General features: G+C 45.5%; 1 long non-coding RNA gene across 1 annotated transcript; it reads left to right on the plus strand.

Moving 5' to 3' along the window:
* The first annotated feature begins 1,592 nt into the window (after positions 1-1,592).
* On the plus strand, positions 1,593-13,269 carry LOC144130051 (uncharacterized). Its single transcript, XR_013313945.1, has 4 exons — positions 1,593-1,838; positions 2,596-2,689; positions 3,220-8,569; positions 13,132-13,269. It is a non-coding gene; the product is annotated as an uncharacterized LOC144130051 (long non-coding RNA).
* Positions 13,270-23,804: the final 10,535 nt, after the last annotated feature.

Raw genomic sequence — 23,804 nt, forward strand, 5'->3', positions numbered from 1 at the left:
TGAGAATAAAGTCTTGGGACTGACATCAACCGCGCGCTTTAAAGAGTTTCGCCTGCTTTGACACAGTCTAGCTCCTGTGCACCCGCGCTCGGTCCTCTAAACTACTCTGGTCCCAGTGTGACTGTGTGCTATGACAATCTGAGCGAAAAGGAGGATGTCTGGGGGTTTTGATGTGCATCACGGCCATACAGTTGAGCGACATGATAACGTACGGGCGCGGCATGCCAGCCTGAATACCGGCCGCCAGCGTCAGAAAAATGCGACAGTAATGTTTGTTCAAGTTCATACTAAGCCGTCGGATGGAGTATCGTTGGCCAATATCGAGTCGTTGGTAGAAGCGATAACAGGAATACAAACAAATATCTCCCCACGGCGCCTTTAATTGCTGCTGCTCAATCGCGGCTGTCCTGGCCTCAGCTGGCTCCGCTCCTGAAGGTGTCGCGGAAACCGAGCATATCTTTGTTTTACTATGAGACGAGGTTCACAGTAAAACGATGACGAGAGCAGCACCTCAGCGCTAGCCAGTTTCGAAGTGCACTCAGCTGCTGCATCGAAGCGAAACCGGCTAGGCTTAGCGACGACAAGGGCAGCCAGGGGGTAGCGCGCAGTTCATTGCCCGGCGCGCCCGCGGGCGGCGTCGTTCCCGAAAGCTCGCCTCGCTCACTCCCGCTGGCTCACTGATTGGCTCAACAGCTTGCGACCTTCACTCGGAAGGCTGGAAAATCGAGAAGCGAGCGACTGGCGCTGCGACTGAGCGATACTTTATGCCCACGCTTGCACTACCGGTGAACAACCTTTAACGCACATATGCTTGGGTTATCGCCTGCTTTGCGGCGAGTCTTAGTTAAGATCGTCCGCGACGCCATCGTCACCGTCCGTGACGCACAGGCTGAGAACTTCAATTCCAGTAAGTGTCGAAACAACTCGTATTTTTCGTAACGATACGAGCTCGAAAACACGCCTGCTTCGATGCGCTAGTGGGCTCTTGCTTGTTAAACTACACGCGATCAGGATGCGGCGAGTGCTAGCCACTGTTGCATATTAGCTAAAGTGAGACGCAAGTATTGACGTAGTTTCGTAACGCAGTTGATATCAAAGCACTCCGCTTGTACTGGTCACCGATTAAGCTGTTAAGTTTCATGATCTCCGGTGAGCGTGCCAGTGTCGCGCAAATTAATGCATCGCAGCTACTCTCCATCGTGCCAATTGTGTTCAACTTATCCACGATATTCGGCAGGTTGAGGTACGGCGCTTTTCTTCGCTGTTTTTGTCGCAACTTAGTGATTTTATCTGGCATAAAAAAAAATTGCATTCTGTCAACACCGTCGTCTGCTCCGTCGTCTGCTAGTGCATCCGGGTCACTTCAGGGGATCACAGGATCGCAGCTTCTACAAACGACATGCCAGAAAAAGTAACTGAAAGCGCTGTAGTATTTTTAAATAATCTTAAAATAATTTAAAATAAATGCAGTGTCTTTGTTATGAAGATAATAAAAGTATTCATGGTTTAAAAAAAAATTTTTTGTCGGTTGTAATTTTTCACCGACACGAAAGCGCAGCCGTCGGCGCCATTGCAGCGCAACCGACAACGCGTGTTTTGTATTATTTGCCTCTTTGAGGCATTGCTTGAGTACTTGTACGGCGGACACGTGTGAAGAACTCATTCAATAGGAAGGTGAGCAGGAGTGTGTTTTGGAAGCCAACGACCAGGATTTCGGCCTGTCAACATTGGCGAGTTTCAACGGGTAAGCCATGAAGAGTGCTGCGACGTCTTTTCATCTGTTAGGGGAACGAAGACTCCTGCGCCGTTTTACTAAGCCTGGATGAATCGCATGGCCGGTGAGTCCCGCTCTGCGTTTCTTTGCTAATGATCTGTATTCACACGCGCTATTTGTATGCGGCTATATAGGGATGTGAGTGGAGGCAGTCCGCCTGCGGTTGCCGCAGCTATAATGCGGCGCCAAAAAAGCAGGGCCTATATCCTGCATGAAAAGTGTTGTTCTCATTGTCTTTATGTGCATTTATTACTCGCCTGCCGTGGTAAGTAAAAATGACACCAGATATCACAACAGAGTTACGCTTTCGCTTGCTAGCGCTTCGACACTCGGAGCAAAAGCATGGATTTGCACTGCGTAGAAGACGAGCGAGAAGTGCCGCGCGGCGGAGCGCACGCGCTAGGCCAGCTGCGATCAGACACCGCACTATTTTGCTCAGGGTTAGTACTCATCAGATTAGTGCTTGTGCCTTAATATGCGTCATACTAAATTTTGAGACAGTGATCGCATGCGAAAGGCTAGTTCATATTCATCGCCTTGTCATTTGTAAACTTGTCTGTGCTTCCCCAGTGGAACAGGATTTGAGGCAGTGTTATGTCAAAGTTAGATCAATCTTGCGTCTCCTGAGCTGTAAACGTTGATGCTTCCTCTCCTTCTGAGCACTTCGAGCTGTCGGATATGCAACTGCACAATTATTTAGGATTTCTACCTTTTTGCTATATCCCTCGCTTTTGTGGCCCGCATTCAAGTCGTTCGCCATTGTCGATGGTTTTTGTTACTTATTTTCGCTTTGTTATTTATTCTTGGTTGCGTGCCATCAGCTGTGGTGCCGGCGATTCTCCGAGCTCGGAACTCTTCCCAGGCACGGGATCCTACCCACAGACCTCCCTTCGCCGCACTCACGAGTGTTCTTCGGTATTTTTTTGTTTCTCTTGCCTTTACTTGCATTGCCAGTCGACAAATTTGTGCAGCTTTTAATTGTATGCAGATTTGTTAAATGCGCTAGCAATTTTTCTATGATGCCAAGCTGTGCTGTGAGATATCAAGCTTCTTGCTAGTGAAGGCATGCTTTTTTCCATTCTCTCTTCTCATTTAACCAAGGCAGACTGGTTGCAACTTTCAATTTAATACCTAGACATTGGTGCAAGGCACCATGATAGGAATTAATGAAAACCTGCACATCCTATATTCATAATGGTGTGTGGTATTTCAGCCAGCTCATCTTTCAGTGTGGTTATAACAGTCATTGTGACTTCTCAAAGAATGTATATGGGTGCATTACATAAAATCTGTTCATTTGTTTTGTCATGGGCTAGCTCATTGGTTTTTTATTTACATAAAACGTCTAAGTTTAGTTTTTAAAGCAGTAGACGATTTCCTCTCTTGTCATTCATGACATGGCTACAGCCACTGACAGCTGTTGCTCTGGATGTATTTATTTGCAGTTGCCAGCGGCCTGCATCTATTGGGCCATGTGTGCTTCCTGCCTTCGGCTGTGTCATCCCTCCTGATCCGTTCATGGTAGTTATTCTTTTTCAGTGATGCATATCTTAGCTGCCTATTTAGAAAAATATTTTCAATATAGGCTTGCAGCTAGGTTTAGAAATGCATGAAACTCTACATGCACTTCACAGCAGTACCTCAGCTTATAATTACCGGAACTGTAGACTTGTACAAAATATAGTCGCTGATGTAGCTCTTGACGCAGCTGCTGTTAACAAAAACGTGCTTTGACATTGCACACCTGTTGCCTGGTATGCATATGTGTCCTCGAAAAGGACCTATATGTTCATTTATCCCTTTAAAAACATTGTGCTCTACAATGATGGTTTACCAGTATTTCTGACACAGAACAAATTGTCAGTCAGTAGTGTAACATTGCACGATGACACCAATCCTTGTATGGTATAGCATCCTTGCAATGCACTGGGCAAGCTGCTGTCAGCACAGATTTATTGCTGGTTTATTGCCATAGCATATGGTTATACTGCACAGTTTGTACCTCTACCTTCCTAAAGCTGTATACTTGAAAAATTTAAAATTAGTTGAAGGAAAATTCAAGGAAATGTAACAGTAACTGTCTCACATTTTGGTGGACACTTGAACCGTGATATAAGAGAGCGATATAGAAGGGAAGTAATGAAGAGCTGATGCCCATGTTAGATGCCCCTCTTTAGTTAAACATACCTCGCAATTAACACATTTGGTGCAAAACAAACATGGGACTTGCACGCTCACAAGCACCCTCATGTCAGTAAAACAAAGTGCCAATGTTGCCGTACTTAGAGCTTTGCTCCTAAAAGCGCAGCTGACTGCTGCTCAAAGTTGAGAGCAAAAATATGTCTACTTTTCCTCATGTGCAGTCTGTGGTGCTGGTGCCATTTGCAATGGTGATTGACATTGAGTTGCATGATGCTCAGTCTGTTCCTGGAGCTAGGGATTTTGTCTGTCGTGTGAATGTGCTGTTAAAATTAGTGCAGAACAATGGTTCTCTAGTTCATATTAGGTAACTGTCTCCTGTGCCGCATGCTACCACCCTTTTTCCTCAAATTTCCTAATCTCATTTAGCCACCTGATTGCCACCCATTCATGCATTCACCTACTCTTGGAATCCTCCCAGTGTTTAGTGTGGTATTGCTTATATCTTCTCTGCATTACACATGCACTGCACTTCCTCTTTTTTTGATTTAGTCAAGATATCTCTGTTCCTGTTTCTTGCATAAGCATAAGAGGCTACTCAAGTGCACCATCTGGGCTTGTGATGCAATGTGCAGGGTGCTTCGTTTTTGGGTAAAACCTGGTTTCTTCCTACTGTTGCACCAAAAAAGATTCTTAAAGATCAGGTTCAACACAATTTCTGTGCAAATGTGCCTGTAAAAAAGTGTGGTTTGAAGGTGCAAAAAACCGAAGAACTGCTGGAGTGTTGTGGATGTCACATAATTATTCTGACAGATTTTTTAAACAATTCTGGTTATTTTATTTCTCTTTTAATGTTTATTGTTTGTTGGTTGCTTATAATTTTTGGATAAACTGAAAGCTACATGTACTGACTGGTATTTACATACATACATACATACAAGTTTTATTCTCCACAAAGAAGTGGAAGGAGGCAGAGGGAAAAGCCGTACATTTGTGGCTTGAAAAATCCTCCGCCCCCTTACAGTGGATACAGCAGCAGAGCGGGACAATAGACACACATTTTTTTTTTGTTGCAAAGAGGAAAAAAAATAATAAACAGCACTATATTGCATCACAAAATAAAATAAGCCTAAATAAGAGTTTCAATCGAACACTGGGTTTGGACTCCTGGAAAAACATTTTTTTTTTTGAAAAGTAAACAATGCGATGTAATTGAACATAAAGATAGACCTGTGCGTTCATTCACAAAAAAGATTATGAGTAGCAAAATATTTGTACATATTTGGAAGAGACATATTGGATACATCAGCGCCTTCTTTTTCGGCAGCATTCAATAATCGCGGAAGGTTATACCGGAGTGTTTGTTGTCCATAGGCAGTACGACATTTTGGAACTTTCCATCGTTCTGGTGTTCTGGTGCTGTAGATGGGATAATTGGGTTTTAGTTCTGCCATTTCAGTAAAAACTGTACTCTCTCGTTGGACACTTACACGGTACTGCCTGCATAATTTGTATTCGTAAATATTTCTTACTTTCAATAAATTAAGCGAAGAAAAGATATCTGAAGAAGGCGCTGTGTATTCAACGTTTTCAATTATTCGTACTATTTTTTTCTGTAGCCTTTCAAGCTTCAACAGATTAGTTTTTGTTGATGTTCCCCAGACTAAATGAGAGTAGTTTAGGTGGGAAACAAAGAGAGCGTTATAGACCATTAGTTTAACTTTTTTTGGAAGAGTATAGCGATTGCGATTTAAAATTCCAGTTATGCAGCTCAGTTTGCTGATTAGACTGTTTACATGATCATTCCATTGTAAAGTTGAAGTAAAATATACCCCTAACACCTTGACAGTATCTACCACATCAATGGCTGCGGATCTAAACATTACGGTTCTTTGTAACGAAATTTGTCTACTTTTTGGTCGAAAAATTACCACCTTTGTTTTGTTTGCGTTAAGTTTTAATTGATTGCTGGAAATCCACGAGTCCAATTTGCGCAGAAAAATATTTGCTTTAGTAATTCCTTCAGCTTCAGAACGTGATGGCACCAAAGCACTCGTGTCGTCGGCATATATAACGAACTTGGTATCTGAGCAGATGCGTACAATATCGTTAATGTACAAATTAAATAGGACAGGGCCTAAAATGCTACCCTGTGGGACTCCTGAAATTATTTTTTTTCTGTGAGAAATGAAACCATTTATGTCGACATATTGAAATCTACTTGAGAGATAACTTTGGAGCAGGGCCAAAACATGTCCCCGGATACATGATGCAGTTTTTCAAAAAGGATAGTATGACTAATATAATTGAAAGCTTGGCTAAAATCAACAAAAATACCGATAACAATACATTTCTCTTCAAAATGTTTTAGAATATATTCCTTATGGTCCAACAGCGCCAGCTCTGTAGACCTGTCCCTTCTAAAGCCATATTGCGAAGTAGTTATTATATTATGCTTGTTGCAGAAGCGCGATATTCGATCTAGGATGATTTACTCGAGACCTTTCGAAAAGGCAGGAAGAATTGACACCGGTCTGTAGTTAGATACATCATTTTTATCACCTTTCTTATATAAGGCTATCACACGGGCGACTTGCATTTTTGTTGGAAAAACAGCTGTAGAAATGCAGAGATTAAAAATATGCGCTAGAATGGGGCTCATTATACGTATCACATACTTGACAGGTCTTATTTGTATACCATCTGCATCAACACTATGAGAATTATTTAAACTCAAAAAAAGAGAACACACTTCATTTGCATCTGTTGATTCAAAAAATATTGTGCTAGAGTTTTTCTGCCCTAAAGTTTTGTATGATGTCTGGTTTTTAGTAAAATCTCTGTTAACAAAGTAGTCATTAAAAATATTTACCATTTCTTCTCCTTTTAATAATTGTCCTTCGTGAAAAACTTCTTCAACTATCTGTTTTTTCTCGCTCCGACCCATCAGTGCATTTAAGTTATTCCACATTAAGTCAGTGCGCTTTACGTTGGAACCGAACATATTCTGATAGTAGAGTTCTCTTGCTTTTCTTAGCTGCTTAGTCAAGTCATTACGAAATTTTTTGAACGTAGCGAGATCAGATGCTGTACGAGTTCGCATAAATGTTTTAAACAGACGTTCTTTCTTTTCGATCTTCTTCAATAGGTACTTTGTCACCCAAGGTTTTCGACATCTCTTATTACCCGTGTGGCGTTGGAATACGAAGTGACGTTGGTATACCGAAAGAAACAAACTCAAAAAGGTATCATAAGCTACGTTCGCATTTGTTGCCTGAAGGACGTTGTCCCAACAAACTGTTTCCAACTCATGATAAAAAGCTTCTAAGAGGGTAGGTGTAACAGGCTGAAAAAGATTAAACACTTTATGGTGGAAGTTTCCCCGAGTACTAAATTTTATGCTACAAAACACAGGCAAGTGATCACTAATAGGGTAAGTAAGAACACCGGAACTGACAAGGTTAGCATCATAATTTGTTATTACTAAATCTAGAATTGTTTGCGTGGACGACGTTAGTCGTGTGGGAGAAACAATATGGTTTATACAGCCATTAGATAGCAATACATTTTCAAAATCTGTTTTCTTCATACTATTGCTACTCATATCAACATTAAAATCACCGGCAAGTATCACATTGTATCTGTTTTGGTTAACAAATGACAATAAATTATCTAAAAACAGAAAAAATTCAAGGAGAGAACCATCCGGAGGGCGATAACAAGTTGCAATTACAGCGTCTTTGATTTGCAGACAAATAATCTCAAAATTATCTGTGACACAAGAGAATTCTGAAAGCAAGGCAGGCTGTAACAGAGAGCTTACTAGCACAGACACACCACCACCGCGACGAGTAGTTCTACTAACAGAAAAAGTTGTCATATTAGGAAGGTCAAAAGTGTCACAACTGCTTGTTTGCCATGTCTCTGTTATCATCAGAACATCAAAACAATTCTCAAGCTTTTTTAACAAGGATTCTAGTTCAGCAACCTTGTTGAATACAGACTGTGCATTATACCCATTATACCCATTTTTATGAAGCTGTGTTGGAAGGTAGGTGTGCATTTAGTATGCGTGCTTTGAATTTCAGTTATTGTTTCTGCAATGCAAAATGGAAGACCGGTCTCTGCTGTGCGAGTTTTTTGCAATGGAGTGAAAGTAGCTGGAGCAGCATTTGCTACTGTGTCACCCAGCCAAAAGTTCTCCCACAGACCACTGAGCTTCTGAATACCTATGGCTTAAAGCTCAAAGCGCTGGTTGCCCTTTCCGAGGTTTTCTGCATTAACGAGTGCAAGCCCAAGGGCTCAGAGCTAACAAGCATTTGAAACCATAGAGCTATACACAGTAGTGCTGGGGCCGTGCAGCAAGTCAGTGTGAATTAGATCGCGATAAACATGGTTTACTGTAGAAAGCTAGTGTGAAAAAATAGTTGCGCTCACAGAAACCGCTGTTTCTTTCTTAGTCGGTCATTGAAACAAAGCAATGCATGTAAAATTTTATATCTCACTGAACCTCAATTTTTTTCCAGCTAAAGACCAAGATTTGCATGGAAGTTGTGCAAGCCACCAAGTTGAGTGTGATTTTTGCCAGGGACCTGGAGCAGGCTTGGAAATCAGTGGATGGCCAGTGGTATTCACTCAGTAAGGCAAGCTTTTTCTGTAAGTACAGTTTTTGGCATGGCATTGCTTAGGAACGCATGCACTAATCTGACTACTCTATGCCCGCCCATGCTTCAAGAATAATGAAGTACATGAAAAAAATTGATTGCCGAAAAAAAATTGCCACTTCTGTTATGTTTTTCCAGGAAAGTATTTGCCATTCAAAGGGCTGTGAAAACCTTAAAAATTATTATGTGCTTGTTGTGGCTCTTTTTTTCAAATTTCTTCCACGTCTATGTTGGCCTGACCTTGTAGCTTGTCTGCATGAGATTGGCTGCTACCTACAGTTTGCTTTTTTGTTGCTCCTTTATTGCCTGTCACAATCTTTACTTTGCGTGGCAGTGTTATGCAGTTTGGGAAGTAATCTGATTTTATTTCTGCATTGGCCTGTAGTGCAAGCTTTTGCATGTGGGGCAGGTTTATGGTGTCCTTTTGTTTGCTGTAACTGCAGTTTGGCCATGAGGGTTAGAGGCTTAGTCCTTTTTTTATTTTGATGCAGTGTCATATAGTTCATGCATAAATTAATGAAGTAAGCACTATTTTTTGTAATAAATAAACATTCATTATAGCTGTGGCCAGTATAAGTGCACTTGACTCTAAAATGGCTTTCTTTCGGCATTCAGTATTACATCTTATAACCAGCCGGAAGACAAAAAAGAGGAGAAGAGATGAGCACAAGATGAGGCTGGTGTAACAACTGAATTTTTATTGAAGGAAAGTGGCAAAAGAAGACCTGCAAAGAGATTCAAGCACGCAAGACACCAAAGCAGTGAGAGGGCAAAAAATAACCGAAAGGCACTGATGTACTAGTAAACCATCTAAAAAACTAATTCCTTAAAGTGAAGGTTCACCGACGGTTTAGCCAGGCACTTGTTTTTAGCCTTACTGATGTAGTAAGCCTCAACTATATCAGGACAGATTTATCACTTCCCTAAACCACTGATGTGCCGCAGAAGTCAGGCGTGCAAAGAGAAAGGTCGTTCTCCGATTGCATTCACGAGATTGAACGTGCAGTTTCAGGTGAAAATTCGCCTTCCTCTCTGTACAGTGAAAGTGCTCTCAGCCAGGCGCACATTCAGATACCTGCTTGTCTGCCCATAGTAGTTTCAGCTACGAGGCAGTGGAATGCAAAAAACCGGTTTACTTTTGCCAGTGGTGAACATTTTTATCTGCCACTGTGCATAGCGGACGATTACCCGTAGTTGTATCAAGCCTAGTTTGAACGAAGAAGCAAAGGGCTCATACCTTACTTTTAACGGTCAAGACAACAGCAACATCATACTTTGGTGCAACTTTCTTGGGATGGTGCGAAATGGCATGGAGGTAAGGTATAGAGCTCGTCTTTTTGGGCTGCTCAACTACGTCAGCATCATGTGAACGGTGTTCCGTTCCCTCGAGAGAGTAAAAACTCACTCTGACAGGTGCGCAAGATGGGCAAGTGGGAACCCAGGTGCCATTGGCTTGGAAACCTGCTCCGAGAATGCATTCTAAACACTGTGATGGCATGACTTCCATAAAGCAGTCGTGATGCATGTGATTGCCAACCTGTCCTTCACCAGCCTCGAGTGGTTCAACTCGTAGCTAAGAGGCTTCCTGATCTTGGGCTTTGGCGCCAACATATGTGGTCGTCCGCAAAGCGCAGGTCTAAGTCAAGAAGCTACAAACGGTTATGCTTAGTGAAATTAAGACCTAAAAGATAGGCTTTGACCACATGCCTAAAGATTTCTAAAACGTCTTGTGCCAACTTATCTGAGCCCTCCTTGTGCAAAAAAATTAGGTAGCTATCAACATAACGAAATGCTACTATGCTGAGGCCTTCTAAACAGGGCTTTGATGCGGTATCGACTCTGGACAGAATGTCACGGAGGAACAGTGCAACCTGGGACCCTCTGCATATGCCTGATTTCTGATGTAAATACCGCCTTGCCAACTCACAAAAGTGGAGTTCTGTGGAGTTCTAGTTTCTTGTGGACAGCAACCTGGGCAGGTGCTCTGCAGTGAGCATCGACATGGAGGGCCTGCACTATTCATTGTCACATGATAGACCTCTGAGGTATGTGCAAACGGCATCAGGGTGAACAATGAACATGTTTTTACAGATGATTGCGTGATTTCGGTTGCTGGCTTCTTGGGGCTGTTGTCCTTTTACTGCAAATCCGCATTTGTCAGTTGGCAGGGCAGTATTTACATGCAGGTGAGCATGAGGATTCATAGCGCACAGAATACACAGGACACAACACAAGCGCTTGTGTTGTGTCCTGTGTATTCTGTGCGCTATGAATCCTCATGCTGATTACCCACTAGCCCGAACCCTGACCCTTCTAAGTTACATGCAGGTCGTACCTTTGCTCAGCAACATTTTTTTGTCTAAAGTCAATAAGGCATTAGAGCCCTGTTTGGAAGACCTTGGCATAGTAGCATTTCGTTATGTTCATGACTGTAATTTTTCTGGACATAGAAGGCTCAGATAAGTTGGCACAAGATGTTTAGGAGTCTTTAAGGCATGCGGTCAAGGCCTGTCTTTTACATCAGAATTGTCTAGGCAGAACCGTTAGCAGTTTCTTGATGCAGACTTGCGCTTTGTGGACGAATATGTTTGTCGGGGCTACAGCTAAAGATCGGGGAAGGCTCTTTTTAGCTACAAGCCGGACCACTCGTTGTTGGGGAAGGATGGTGAAGAGGTGTATTTATCGCTGGTTAAGGTCAGTAAAGATGGAAACACTTGATGGGTGTGCAATCGTGTGCATGACATCAGCTTTAGATAAGTCATGCCATCACTGCTGAGGACGCATTCTTGTAGCAGGTTTCCAAGCAGCTGGGTTCCCACTTGCCCATCTCAACAACCTGTCGTATGTTTTCACTCGCTCGAGGGTAGGGAGCACATACTCCGATGATGCTGATACACCTTACCTCCACAGTATTTCACAGTCTCAAGAAAGTCGCGGGAAAGCGTAATGCTGCTGTTGTCTTAACAGCGAAGTGCAAGACAGGAGGCCTTTGCGCCGCCATTAAAAAGGCTTGATAAAACTGGGTACTTGTCCACAATGGACAGTGTCACAAAAAAGGTTCACCACTTGCAAAAGTAATGGAGTTTATTGCGTTCCACTGCCTTATGGCTGCAACTAATATGGGCAGACAGGCAGATAATTGAATTTGCACCTGACTGAGCACGTTCACTCTATAGGGGGAAGGCAAATTCTAATCTGGCACTGTATGCTCAATCTTGTGAATGCAAATCTGAGGATGACATGTCTCTTTGCACGCCTAATTTCCACGACACATCAGTGGTTTATGGAAGGGATAAATCTGTCGGTAGATGGTTGAGGCTTACTACATCGGTAAGGCTAAGGACACGTGTGGCTAAGCCATCAGAAAACCTTCACAGTAAGGAATTTGCTTTTTCAGATGATTCATTAGTATGCCAGTGACCTTTGATTGCACTTTGCCCTTTCACTGCTTTGGGTTATTGTGCGCTTGTATCTCTTCGCGGGTCTCCTTTTACGGCTTTCTTTCAATGATGCTGCCGCAGTGGGTCAGTGGTTATGGCGCTCGGCTGCTGTCCCAAAAGATGCAGGTTCTATCCTGGCCGCACCAGTCAAATTTCAATGGAGGCGAAATTTTAGAGGCCCGTGTACTGTGCGTTGTCAGTGCACGCTAATGAACCCCAGGTGGTCGAAATTTCTGGAGCCCTCCACTACGGCGTCCCTCATAGCCCGAGTCGCTTTGGGACGTTAAACTATCACAAATGAAATAATCAAAATCTTCAATTAAATTTTTGTTAGTCCCGCCTCTTGAGCTCATGTCTTCTTGTGTGTTCTGGCTGGTTTTAAGGTGAGTCAGTACCAACTCGGCCAGTCATAAGCCTTGTTCAGTATTACAACATTTTGAATAAAGTGAGAAGTTTACTAGGCTATGTTGCCGGGGATCGTGTCCGCAGCAGTTGTGGGCAACTCAGAAGAGATAGCGTCATACGATTGGTTGTGTAATTGGCAGAGGATGATGTGAGGGTGCTGCTCGAAAAGAAAATTTCATAATCGGATAATTATTTACAGCCAAAAATGTCCAAAAAGTGTCTGGGCCAGAGAAAAAGTGGCGCGAAATTTGAAAACCCTGAAAGCTGGTGGAGCTACAGCGTAGTGCCAAGTTTGAAAAATTGGAAGTATGGACAAAGCCAAAGCTTGGCGCCAAGTTTGAAAACTCGAAATGAGCAATCACGTGACCAGTGATAAGTGTCCTATACTTAACCAGGAGATAGGAAAAAGAATGATAAATTAGAGGCAATTAGGTAATTATTGAGAAGCGAAAGGCAATGAACGCGTTATTAGACTGGGCGGGTATTCAGTGAGTGGGCAGGAACGATCCGTGGAGGGAATTTTGAAAACTCGAAATCGTTGCTGGAATGAAATGAGGGTAAAATAAGAGTTAATTGATAACCAATCAAGTCAACGAGAAAACAGCCATGGCGCCAAATTTGGAAGGCGACCAGTGTCGAGGAAGCATCAATGCTTTCACATCTTTTTGCACAGGTAGCAGCAGTGATCTCTATTTTTTGTTTTTTTCAGCCAAGACAAAAACCATTTTTCTTGGCTCATGGGCGATGTATCTAGGAACCTGCGGCCAGGACAACGTTGGACAGCATGCATCAGCAAGCTCGAAAAAAAAGCACGAAACAGTAAATAAATATTGATCATTTTCATTTCAATTCTAGTGGTTTTGTGCACGAATTACTCTGGAATGCACAAAGCTTGTGTTAATTGACAGACGACCATTAACAAGCTGTGCATTTTTGTGCATAGCCTACTCCAGAACACAAATCCTGTGTTAATTGACAGGTGACAGTAACGACTGTTACAGTGTACGAGCACTACACAAGACACACTACAGAAGACAAGGCAAACTACAGAAGACAAGACAGACTACAGAAGACAAGACAGACTACAGAAATCAAGACAGACTACAAAAGAGAGGACAAACTACAGAAGACAGACTATAAAAGACAAGACAGACTACAGAAGGCAGGACTACAAAAGACAAGACAGACTACAGAAGACAAGACAGACTACACAAGACATGCCCAAAATACGACAAGACTACAGACTACAGAAATTTTCTGTCTTAGAATCCTGTAGTGCGTTTTGACTGGGTTGTCACCGGAAACGTGCCGTTGTTGTCATCAATGGCGGAGAGCAGCAACTGCAGAGTGAAAAATTGCCTGGGTTGAAGCATGTTCGTGCCGTTGCCGCTGCCTTTCCCACTGAAGTAAAGACGGTACGGATGGGGTCTTTTACTCTGAACGTCGTGAAGAATGTCATGTGATGTCCCCGTCGATAGATAATATGCGCAATCAAACCAGTATTCTTGCCGTTTGTAATGAAGATCTGCCAGGCGGTGAATTCCATGGCCGCTATATTGAGGAGGGTGTGTCCTTGTCACCGGAAACGTGCCGTTGTTGTTGTCATCAATGGCGGAGAGCAGCAACTGCAGAGTGAAAAATTGCTTGGTTTGAAGCATGTTCGTGCCGTCCGCTGCCTTCCCACTGAAGTAAAAAAGGTACGGATGGGGCCTTTTATGCTGAACGTCTTGAAGAATGTCATGTGATGTCCCCGTCGGTGGATAATATGCGCAATCAAACCAGTATTCTTGCCGGTTGTAATGAAGATCTGCCAGGCGGTGAATTCCATGGCCGCTATCTTGAGGAGGGTGTGTCCTTGTCACTGGAAACGTGCCGTTGTTGTTGTCAACAATGGCGGAGAGCAGCAACTGCAGAGTGTAAAATTGCCCGGTTAGAAGCATGTTCGTGCCGTTGCCGCTGCCTTTCCCACTGAAGTATAGACGCTACGGATGGGGCCTTTTATGCTGAACGTCTTGAAGAATGTCATGTGATGTCCCCGTCGATGGATAATATGAGCAATCAAACCAGTATTCTTGCCGGTTGTAATGAAGGTCTGCCAGGCGGTGAATTCCATGGCCGCTATCTTGAGGAGGGTGTGTCCTTGTCACCGAAACGTGTCGTTGTTGTTATCACCAATGGCGGAGAGCAGCAACTGCGAAGTGAAAAATTGCCTGGTCAGAAGCATGTTCGTCCCGTTGCCGCTGCCTTTCCCACTCAAGTAGAAAAGGTACGGATGGGGCCTTTTATGATGAACGTATTGAAGAATGTCATGTGATGTCCCCGTCGATGGATAATATGCGCAATCAAACCAATGTTCTTGCCGGTTGTAATGAAGATCTGCCAGACGGTGAATTCCTTGGCCGCTATCTTGAGAAGGGTGTGTCCTTGTCACCGGAAACGTGCCGTTGTTGTTGTCACCAATGGCGGAGAACAGCAGCTGCAGAGTGAAAAATTGCCTGGTTAGAAGCATGCTCGTGCCGTTGGCGCTGCCTCTCCCACTGAAGCAAAGACGGTAGTAATGGGGCCTTTTACGCTGAACGTCTTGAAGAATGTCATGTGATGTCCCCGTCGATGGATAATATGCGCAATCAAACCAGCATTCTTGCCGGTTGTAATGAAGATCTGCCAGGCGGTGAATTCCATGGCCGCTATCTTGAGGAGGGTGTGTCCTTGTCACCAGAAACGTGTCGTTGTTGTTGTCACCAATGGCGGAGAGCAGCAACTGCAATGTGAAAAATTGCGTGGTTAGAAGCATGTTCGTGCCGTTGCCGCTGCCTTTCGCACTGAAGTAAATACGGTACGGATGGGGCCTTTTATGCTGAACTTCTTGAATAATGTCATGTGATGTCCCCGTCGATGGACAATATGCGCAATCAAACCAGTGTTCTTGCCGGTTGTAATGAAGATCTGCCAGGCGGTGAATTCCATGGCCGCCATCTTGAGGAGGGTGTGTCCTTGTCACCTGAAACGTGCCGTTATTGTTGTCACCAATGGCGGAGAGCACCAACTGCAGACTGAAAAATTGCCCGGTTAGAAGCATGTTCGTGCCGTTGCCGCTGCCTTTCCCACTGAAGTAAAGACGGTACGGATGGGGCCTTTTATGCTGAATGTCTTGAAGAATGTCATGTGATGTCCCCGTCGATGGATAATATGCGCAATCAAACCAGTATTCTTACCGGTTGTAATGAAGATATGCCAGGCGGTGAATTCCATGGCCGCTATATTGAGGAGGGTGTGTCCTTGTCACCGGAAACGTGCCGTTGTTGTTGTTACCAATGGCGGAGAACAGCAACTGCAGAGTGAAAAATTGCCTGGTTAGAAGCATGTTCGTGCCGTTTCCGCTGCCTTTCCCACTGAAGTAAAGACGGTACGGATGGGGTCTTTTACTCTGAACGTCGTGAAGAATGTCATGTGATGTCCCCGTCGATAGATAATATGCGCAATCAAACCAGTATTCTTGCCGTTTGTAATAAAGATCTGCCAGGCGGTGAATTCCATGGCCGCTATATTGAGGAGGGTGTGTCCTTGTCACCGGAAACGTGCCGTTGTTGTTGTCATCAATGGCGGAGAGCAGCAACTGCAGAGTGAAAAATTGCCTAGATAGAAGCATGTTCGTGCCCTTGCCGCTGCCTTTCCCACTGAAGTAAAAAAGGTACGAATGGGGCCTGTTATGCTGAACGTCTTGATGAATGTCATGTGATGTCCCCGACGATGGATAATATGCGCAATCAAACCAGTATTCTCTTCGGTTGTAACGAAGATCTGCCAGGCGGTGAATTCCATGGCCGCTATCTTGAGGAGGGTGTTTCCTTGTCACCGGAAACGTGCCGTTGTTGTTGTCACCAATGGCGGAGAGCAGCAACTGCAGAGTGTAAAATTGCCCGGTTAGAAGCATGTTCGTGCCGTTGCCGCTGCCTTTCCCACTCAAGTATAGACGGTACGGATGGGGCCTTTTATGCTGAACGTCTTGAAGAATGTCATGTGATGTCCCCGTCGATGGATAATATGAGCAATCAAACCAGTATTCTTGGCGGTTGTAATGAAGATCTGCCAGGCGGTGAATTCCATGGCCGCTATCTTGAGGAGGGTGTGTCCTTGTCACCGGAAACGTGCCGTTGTTGTTGTCACCAATGGCGGAGTGCAGAAACTGCATAGTGAAAAATTGCCTGGTTAGCAGCATGTTCGTGCTGTTGCCGCTGCCTTTAGCACTGAGGTAAAGACGGTAGGGATGGGGCCTTTTATGCTGAACTTCTTGAAGAATGTCATGTGATGTCCCCGTCGATGGATAATATGCGCAATCAAACCAGTATTCTTGCCGGTTGTAATGAAGATCTGCCAGGTGGTGAATTCCATGGCCGCTATATTGATAAGGGTGTGTCCTTCTCACCGGAAACGTGCCGTTGTTGTTGTCACCAATGGCGGAGAGCAGCAACTGCAGAGTTAAAAATTGCCTGGGTTGAAGCATGTTCGTGCCGTTGCCGCTGCCTTCCCACTGAAGTAAAAAATGTACGGATGGGACCTTTTATGCTGAACGTCTTGAAGAATGTCATGGGATGTCCCCGTCGATAGATAATATGCACAATCAAACCAGTATTCTTGCCGGTTGTAATGAAGATCTGCCAGGCGGTGAATTCCATGGCCGCCATCTTGAGGAGGGTGTGTCCTTGTCACCGGGAACGTGCCGTTGTTGTTGTCACCAATGGCGGAGTGCAGAAACTGCATAGTGAAAAATTGCCTGGTTAGCAGCATGTTCGTGCCGTTGCCGCTGCCTTTAGCACTGAGGTAAAGACGGTAGGGATGGGGCCTTTTATGCTGAATTTCTTGAAGAATGTCATGTGATGTCCCCGTCGATGGATAATATGCGCAATCAAACCAGTATTCTTGCCGGTTGTAATGAAGATCTGCCAGGTGGTGAATTCCATGGCCGCTATATTGATGAGGGTGTGTCCTTCTCACCGGAAACGTGCCGTTGTTGTTGTCACCAATGGCGGAGAGCAGCAACTGCAGAGTTAAAAATTGCCTGGGTTGAAGCATGTTCGTGCCGTTGCCGCTGCCTTCCCACTGAAGTAAAAAATGTACGGATGGGACCTTTTATGCTGAACGTCTTGAAGAATGTCATGGGATGTCCTCGTCGATGGATAATATGCGTTATCAAACCAGTATTCTTGCCTGTTGTAATTAAGATCTTCCAGGCGGTGAATTCCATGGCCGCAATCTTGAGGAGGGTGTGTCCTTGTCACCGGAAACGTGTCGTTGTTGTTATCACCAATGGCGGAGAGCAGCAACTGCGAAGTGAAAAATTGCCTGGTCAGAAGCATGTTCGTCCCGTTGCCGCTGCCTTTCCCACTCAAGTAGAAAAGGTACGGATGGGGCCTTTTATGATGAACGTATTGAAGAATGTCATGTGATGTCCCCGTCGATGGATAATATGCGCAATCAAACCAATGTTCTTGCCGGTTGTAATGAAGATCTGCCAGACGGTGAATTCCATGGCCGCCATCTTGAGGAGGGTGTGTCCTTGTCACCTGAAACGTGCCGTTATTGTTGTCACCAATGGCGGAGAGCAGCAACTGCAGACTGAAAAATTGCCCGGTTAGAAGCATGTTCGTGCCGTTGCCGCTGCCTTTCCCACTGAAGTAAAGACGGTACGGATGGGGCCTTTTATGCTGAATGTCTTGAAGAATGTCATGTGATGTCCCCGTCGATGGATAATATGCGCAATCAAACCAGTATTCTTACCGGTTGTAATGAAGATCTGCCAGGCGGTGAATTCCATGGCCGCTATATTGAGGAGGGTGTGTCCTTGTCACCGGAAACGTGCCGTTGTTGTTGTTACCAATGGCGGAGAACAGCAACTGCAGAGTGAAAAATTGCCTGGTTAGAAGCATGTTCGTGCCGTTTCCGCTGCCTTTCCCACTGAAGTAAAGACGGTACGGATGGGGTCTTTTACTCTGAACGTCGTGAAGAATGTCATGTGATGTCCCCGTCGATAGATAATATGCGCAATCAAACCAGTATTCTTGCCGTTTGTAATAAAGATCTGCCAGGCGGTGAATTCCATGGCCGCTATATTGAGGAGGGTGTGTCCTTGTCACCGGAAACGTGCCGTTGTTGTTGTCATCAATGGCGGAGAGCAGCAACTGCAGAGTGAAAAATTGCCTTGATAGAAGCATGTTCGTGCCCTTGCCGCTGCCTTTCCCACTGAAGTAAAAAAGGTACGAATGGGGCCTGTTATGCTGAACGTCTTGATGAATGTCATGTGATGTCCCCGACGATGGATAATATGCGCAATCAAACCAGTATTCTCTTCGGTTGTAACGAAGATCTGCCAGGCGGTGAATTCCATGGCCGCTATCTTGAGGAGGGTGTTTCCTTGTCACCGGAAACGTGCCGTTGTTGTTGTCACCAATGGCGGAGAGCAGCAACTGCAGAGTGTAAAATTGCCCGGTTAGAAGCATGTTCGTGCCGTTGCCGCTGCCTTTCCCACTCAAGTATAGACGGTACGGATGGGGCCTTTTATGCTGAACGTCTTGAAGAATGTCATGTGATGTCCCCGTCGATGGATAATATGAGCAATCAAACCAGTATTCTTGGCGGTTGTAATGAAGATCTGCCAGGTGGTGAATTCCATGGCCGCTATCTTGAGGAGGGTGTGTCCTTGTCACCGGAAACGTGCCGTTGTTGTTGTCACCAATGGCGGAGTGCAGAAACTGCATAGTGAAAAATTGCCTGGTTAGCAGCATGTTCGTGCTGTTGCCGCTGCCTTTAGCACTGAGGTAAAGACGGTAGGGATGGGGCCTTTTATGCTGAACTTCTTGAAGAATGTCATGTGATGTCCCCGTCGATGGATAATATGCGCAATCAAACCAGTATTCTTGCCGGTTGTAATGAAGATCTGCCAGGTGGTGAATTCCATGGCCGCTATATTGATAAGGGTGTGTCCTTCTCACCGGAAACGTGCCGTTGTTGTTGTCACCAATGGCGGAGAGCAGCAACTGCAGAGTTAAAAATTGCCTGGGTTTAAGCATGTTCGTGCCGTTGCCGCTGCCTTCCCACTGAAGTAAAAAATGTACGGATGGGACCTTTTATGCTGAACGTCTTGAAGAATGTCATGGGATGTCCCCGTCGATAGATAATATGCACAATCAAACCAGTATTCTTGCCGGTTGTAATGAAGATCTGCCAGGCGGTGAATTCCATGGCCGCCATCTTGAGGAGGGTGTGTCCTTGTCACCGGGAACGTGCCGTTGTTGTCACCAATGGCGGAGAGCAGCAACTGCAAAGTGAAAAATTGCCTGGTTAGAAGCATGTTCGTGCCGTTGCCGCTGCCTTTCCCACTGAAGTAAAGACGGTACGGATGGGGTCTTTTACTCTGAACGTCGTGAAGAATGTCATGTGATGTCCCCGTCGATGGATAATATGCGCAATCAAACCAGTATTCTTGCCGGTTCTAATGAAGATCTGCCAGGTGGTGAATTCCATGGCCGCTATCTCGAGGAGGGTGTGTCCTTGTCACCGGAAACGTGCCGTTGTTGTTGTCACCAATGGCGGAGAGCAGCAACTGCAGAGTGAAAAATTGCCCGGTTAGAAGCTTGTTCGTGCCGTTGCCGCTGCCTTTCCCACTGAAGTAAAGACGGTACGGATGGGGCCTTTTATGCTGAACGTCTTGAATAATGTCATGTGATGTCCCCGTCGATGGACAATATGCGCAATCAAACCAGTATTCTTGCCGGTTGTAATGAAGTTCTGCCAGGCGGTGAATTCCATGGCCGCTATATTGAGGACGGTGTGTCCTTGTCACCGGAAACGTGCCGTTGTTGTCATCAATGGCGGAGAGCAGCAACTGCAGAGTGAAAAATTGCCTGGGTTGAAGCATGTTCGTGCCGTTGCCGCTGCCTTTCCCACTGAAGTAAAGACGGTACGGATGGGGTCTTTTACTCTGAACGTCGTGAAGAATGTCATGTGATGTCCCCGTCGATAGATAATATGCGCAATCAAACCAGTATTCTTGCCGTTTGTAATGAAGATCTGCCAGGCGGTGAATTCCATGGCCGCTATATTGAGGAGGGTGTGCCCTTGTCACCGGAAACGTGCCGTTGTTGTTGTCATCAATGGCGGAGAGCAGCAACTGGAGATTGAAAAATTGCTTGGTTTGAAGCATGTTCGTGCCGTCCGCTGCCTTCCCACTGAAGTAAAAAAGGTACGGATGGGGCCTTTTATGCTGAACGTCTTGAAGAATGTCATGTGATGTCCCCGTCGGTAGATAATATGCGCAATCAAACCAGTATTCTTGCCGGTTGTAATGAAGATCTGCCAGGCGGTGAATTCCATGGCCGCTATCTTGAGGAGGGTGTGTCCTTGTCACCGGAAACGTGCCGTTGCTGTTGTCACCAATGGCGGAGAGCAGCAACTGCAGAGTGTAAAATTGCCCGGTTAGAAGCATGTTCGTGCCGTTGCCGCTGCCTTTCCCACTGAAGTATAGACGGTACGGATGGGGCCTTTTATGCTGAACGTCTTGAAGAATGTCATGTGATGTCCCCGTCGATGGATAATATGAGCAATTAAACCAGTATTCTTGCCGGTTGTAATGAAGATCTGAGAGGCGGTGAATTCCATGGCCGCTATCTTGAGGAGGGTGTGTCCTTGTCACCGGAAACGTGCCGTTGTTGTCACCAATGGCGGAGCGCAGAAACTGCATAGTGAAAAATTGCCTGGTTAGCAGCATTTTCGTGCCGTTGCCGCTACCTTTAGCACTGAGGTAAAGACGGTAGGGATGGGGCCTTTTATGCTGAACTTTTGAAGAATGTCATGTGATGTCCCCGTCGATGGATAATATGCGCAATCAAACCAGTATTCTTGCCTGTTGTAATGAAGATCTGCCAGGTGGTGAATTCCATGGCCGCTATATTGATGAGGGTGTGTCCTTCTCACCGGAAACGTGCCGTTGTTGTTGTCACCAATAGCGGAGAGCAGCAACTGCAGAGTTAAAAATTGCCTGGGTTGAAGCATGTTCGTGCCGTTGCCGCTGCCTTCCCACTGAAGTAAAAAATGTACGGGTGGGACCTTTTATGCTGAACGTCTTGAAGAATGTCATGGGATGTCCCCGTCGATGGATAATATGCGCAATCAAACCAGTATTCTTGCCGGTTGTAATGAAGATCTGCCAGGCGGTGAATTCCATGACCGCCATCTTGAGGAGGGTGTGTCCTTGTCACCGGGAACGTGCCGTTGTTGTCACCAATGGCGGATAGCAGCAACTGCAGAGTGAAAAATTGCCTGGTTAGAAGCATGTTCGTGTCGTTGCCGCTGCCTTTCCCACTGATGTAAAGACGGTAGTAATGGGGCCTTTTATGCTGAACGCCTTGAAGAATGTCATGTGATGTCCTCGTCGATGGATAATATGCGTTATCAAACCAGTATTCTTGCCTGTTGTAATTAAGATCTTCCAGGCGGTGAATTCCATGGCCGCAATCTTGAGGAGGGTGTGTCCTTGTCACCGGAAACGTGTCGTTGTTGTTATCACCAATGGCGGAGAGCAGCAACTGCGAAGTGAAAAATTGCCTGGTCAGAAGCATGTTCGTCCCGTTGCCGCTGCCTTTCCCACTCAAGTAGAAAAGGTACGGATGGGGCCTTTTATGATGAACGTCTTGAAGAATGTCATGTGATGTCCCCGTCGATGGATAATATGCGCAATCAAACCAGTGTTCTTGCCGGTTGTAATGAAGATCTGCCAGGCGGTGAATTCCTTGGCCGCTTTCTTGAGAAGGGTGTGTCCTTGTCACCGGAAACGTGCCGTTGTTGTTGTCACCAATGGCGGAGAACAGCAACTGCAGAGTGAAAAATTGCCTGGTTAGAAGCATGCTCGTGCCGTTGGCGCTGCCTCTCCCACTGAAGCAAAGACTGTAGTAATGGGGCCTTTTACGCTGAACGTCTTGAAGAATGTCATGTGATGTCCCCGTCGATGGATAATATGCGCAATCAAACCAGCATTCTTGCCGGTTGTAATGAAGATCTGCCAGGCGGTGAATTCCATGGCCGCTATCTTGAGGAGGGTGTGTCCTTGTCACCAGAAACATGTCGTTGTTGTTGTCACCAATGGCGGAGAGCAGCAACTGCAATGTGAAAAATTGCGTGGTTAGAAGCATGTTCGTGCCGTTGCCGCTGCCTTTCGCACTGAAGTAAAGACGGTACGGATGGGGCCTTTTATGCTGAACGTCTTGAATAATGTCATGTGATGTCCCCGTCGATGGACAATATGCACAATCAAACCAGTATTCTTGCCGGTTGTAATGAAGATCTGCCAGGCGGTGAATTCCATGGCCGCCATCTTGAGGAGGGTGTGTCCTTGTCACCTGAAACGTGCCGTTATTGTTGTCACCAATGGCGGAGAGCAGCAACTGCAGAGTGAAAAATTGCCCGGTTAGAAGCATGTTCGTGCCGTTGCCGCTGCCTTTCCCACTGAAGTAAAGACGGTACGGATGGGGCCTTTTATGCTGAATGTCTTGAAGAATGTCATGTGATGTCCCCGTCGATGGATAATATGCGCAATCAAACCAGTATTCTTGCCGGTTGTAATGAAGATCTGCCAGGCGGTGAATTCCATGGCCGCTATATTGAGGAGGGTGTGTCCTTGTCACCGGAAACGTGCCGTTGTTGTCATCAATGGCGGAGAGCAGCAACTGCAGAGTGAAAAATTGCCTGGGTTGAAGCATGTTCGTGCCGTTGCCGCTGCCTTCCCCCTGAAGTAAAAAAGGTACGGATGGGGCCTTTTATGCTGAACGTCTTGAAGAATGTCATGTGATGTCCCCGTCGATGGATAATATGCGCAATCAAACCAGTATTCTTGCCGGTTGTAATGAAGATCTGCCAGTCGGTGAATTCCATGGCCGCCATCTTGAGGAGGGTGTGTCCTTGTCACCGGAAACGTGCCGTTGTTGTTGTTACCAATGGCGGAGAACAGCAACTGCAGAGTGAAAAATTGCCTGGTTAGAAGCATGTTCGTGCCGTTTCCGCTGCCTTTCCCACTGAAGTAAAGACGGTACGGATGGGGTCTTTTACTCTGAACGTCGTGAAGAATGTCATGTGATGTCCCCGTCGATAGATAATATGCGCAATCAAACCAGTTTTCTTGCCGTTTGTAATAAAGATCTGCCAGGCGCTGAATTCCATGGCCGCTATATTGAGGAGGGTGTGTCCTTGTCACCGGAAACGTGCCGTTGTTGTTGTCATCAATGGCGGAGAGCAGCAACTGCAGAGTGAAAAATTGCCCGGTTAGAAGCATGTTCGTGCCGTTGCCGCTGCCTTTCCCACTGAAGTATAGACGGTACGGATGGGGCCTTTTAT

This window comes from Amblyomma americanum, chromosome 4, assembly GCF_052857255.1.
Source record: "Amblyomma americanum isolate KBUSLIRL-KWMA chromosome 4, ASM5285725v1, whole genome shotgun sequence".
NCBI classification, from domain to species: domain Eukaryota; kingdom Metazoa; phylum Arthropoda; class Arachnida; order Ixodida; family Ixodidae; genus Amblyomma; species Amblyomma americanum.